Source organism: Piliocolobus tephrosceles, unplaced genomic scaffold (genome assembly GCF_002776525.5).
Source record: "Piliocolobus tephrosceles isolate RC106 unplaced genomic scaffold, ASM277652v3 unscaffolded_5009, whole genome shotgun sequence".
Classification (NCBI taxonomy): domain Eukaryota; kingdom Metazoa; phylum Chordata; class Mammalia; order Primates; family Cercopithecidae; genus Piliocolobus; species Piliocolobus tephrosceles.
In genome coordinates, this window is record NW_022332063.1 from 1 (window position 1) to 2,820 (window position 2,820).

General features: G+C 41.5%; 1 long non-coding RNA gene across 1 annotated transcript; it reads left to right on the forward strand.

Moving 5' to 3' along the window:
• The first annotated feature begins 47 nt into the window (after nt 1–47).
• On the forward strand, nt 48–2,144 carry LOC111533521. Its single transcript, XR_003307420.2, has 3 exons — nt 48–841; nt 1,314–1,341; nt 1,794–2,144. It is a non-coding gene; the product is annotated as an uncharacterized LOC111533521 (long non-coding RNA).
• The last annotated feature ends 676 nt before the right edge of the window (nt 2,145–2,820 follow it).

The following is a 2,820-nucleotide window of genomic DNA, read 5'->3' on the forward strand; positions in this document are numbered from 1 at the left end:
TTTTTTGATTCGACTCCTCTTAAACTAATATTATTAGTATACTGTGATTTCTTTCTTTCCTTTGTGGGTAGTCAAGGTAGAGGTTTATGAATGTTACCGATCTTTTCAAAGAACCGGCTTTCGGTTTTGTTGATATTTTCTGGATTTCCTGTTTTCTATTCCATTGTAGTCTGCAATCATTATTGATTTATCATCTGTTCAATGTTACACTGCTGTTTTTCTCTCATTGCCCAAGGTGAAGCTTAGATTATGAATTAAGATTTTTCTCATTATTGTCACAGCATCCTGAATGTAACTCATTGAATGTAATCTCATTAAAATGCACACTTAATAATTCAAATGATAAAGATGTATGCTTTACTACAACTTGAACAATCCAACAGGGTAGATGATAAATGTAGTGGCAGGGTATGTAGATCCACAGAAGTTAAGTGATCTTGTAACATTTCATAAAACTGGGGATTTGCCTGGACCTTCAAATGGCGAGGAAGTGTGATGAGATGCTGTCGCTGAACCATACAGTGCCTTTCTGTATTAAACTGTTCTTAAGGTGACTATTTCACATTGATGAGGTTGCCCTAGCTAGAAAGCCAAGGCTCTTTCAATTCTTTCTGGCCCTCTCCTTTGCCTGCCTTCGACGCCAAGGAGAATGGTCCAGCAGCATCTCAGCCCATGCTTGTCAACTGCCCACTTCCGTACACTCCATACACCCCAAGGTTCCTTGTGGGATTCCTCAGCAACACCAATGCACTGACAATCACTCTGTGTTCTCCTAGATTCTGGTGAAGATCTGCAGGCATCTGCACATGGCGGTGTGGAGGAGAATATGGGATCAGAACTTGTAAGATGTATTTCTTTCTCTGGAAGAGAACCTTTTTTTGTTTTTTTCTGGGGCTTCTAGACTATCAAGTGAATATCATTTTTGACTGCCATCATGAATCAGGCCCCAGTTGGTCATGGATTTAGTGACCAGTCACTGGAGGTTATGACCAACTGAGGCCTGATTGACGATGGCAGTCAAAGGACGACATCACTTACAAACTGTCTGGTAGTGAGTATGTTTCTCAATAGCAAGCTTTTCTCCTTGAAAAATAATTTTGTATTTGTTAGCCAAAATGGTCTTACTAAATATTCCCAAAAAAATGCCACGGCATTTTCCACAAGCATTCTCTATGCTTTATTTGGCGGCCAGTGACTTGATCACTGCTTGACGTTCAGGTTTTTATTTCGCCAAGTGAATAAAAGGCCTTTGCCAACAGAACCCAGCATCATCTGATCTTCATGGTGTTTCCTTTTCTTTTCTCTTTTTGCAGGATTTATCTAGAGCTGAGTATGACCACCGTTCGTATTTATTAAAAAAAAAAGAAAAAAACCCAGCTTTGTTTAGATGTAGTTGACATGCAAAACAATTCACCCATTTAAAGTAGGTGATTCAGCGTTTTTACTATATTTACATGGTTGTGCAACCATTGTTACAATCTCATCTGAGAACCTCTTTATTACCCCTCAAAGAAACCCCACTAGTAGTCACTCCTCTGTCTTTCCCAACTCTTAAGATGACTATTCCACATTGATGAGGTTGCCCTAGCTAGAAAGCCAAGGATCTTTCATTTGTTTCTGCCCCTCTCCTTTGCCTTCCTTCAACACCAAGGAGAATGGTCCAGCAGCAGCTCAGTCCATGCTTGTCAGCCACCCCCCTCCATACACTCCAGCCCTGGTCCACAGCCCCCAAGGCTCCTTGTGGGATTCCTCAGCAACACCAAGGCACTGACCATCACTCTATGTTCTCCTAGGTCCTGTTGAAGATCTGCAGGCGTCTGCACATGGCGGCATGGAGGATATAAAATCAGAACTTGTAAGACTTTATTTCTTTCTCTGGAAGAGAAATGTTTGTTTTTGTTTTGCTTTTTGTTTTTTTCTGGGGCTGCTACACTATCAAGTGAGTATCATTTTTGACTGCCATCATGGATCAGGCTTCTGTTGGTCATGGACTCTAGCGACTGGTCACTAGAGGTTATGACCAACTGAGGTCTCATTGATGATGGCAGTCAAAGAACGGCATCACTTACAAACTGTTTGGTAGTGAGTGTATTTCTCAGTAGCAACTTTTCTCCCTGACAAATAATTTTGTATTTGTCAGCCAACATGGACACTTGCTAAATGTTCCAAAAAAAAAAACCCATTGCACTTTCCGCAAGCATCCTCTATGCTTTCTTTCGGGGCCAGTGACCTGATCAGTTTTTTTTTTTTTTTTTTCTCTTATTGCAGAGCCATTCGAAAGCCCAGTCTCAACTCTGTATGTATTCTTTTTTTTTTTTTTAACAGCTTTATTTAAACGTAGTTGACGTGCAAAACAATTTACTCATTTAAATTAGGTGATTCAGCGTTTCTACTATATTTACACGGCTGTGGAACCATTGTTACAATCTCATCTGAGAACCTCTTTATTCCCCTTCAAAGAAACCCCACTAGTAGTCACTCCTCCGTCTTTCCCAACTCCCACACCCCTGGATCTAGGCAGCCTCGAATCTACTTCCTGTTTCTATAGTTCAGTGGCTTTCTATATTAACCGGTTCTTAGGGTGACTATTTCACATTGATGAGGTAGCCCTAGCTAGAAAGCCAAGGATCTTTCATTTCTTTCTGCCCCTCTCCTTTGCCTGCCTTCAACACCAAGGAGAATGGTCCAGCAACAGCTGAGTCCATGTTAGTCAACGGCCCACCTCCATACACTCCAGCCCTGGTCCACATCCCCAAGGCTCCTTGTGGGATTTCTCAGCAGCACCAATGCACTGACTGTCACTCTATCTTCTCCTAGATT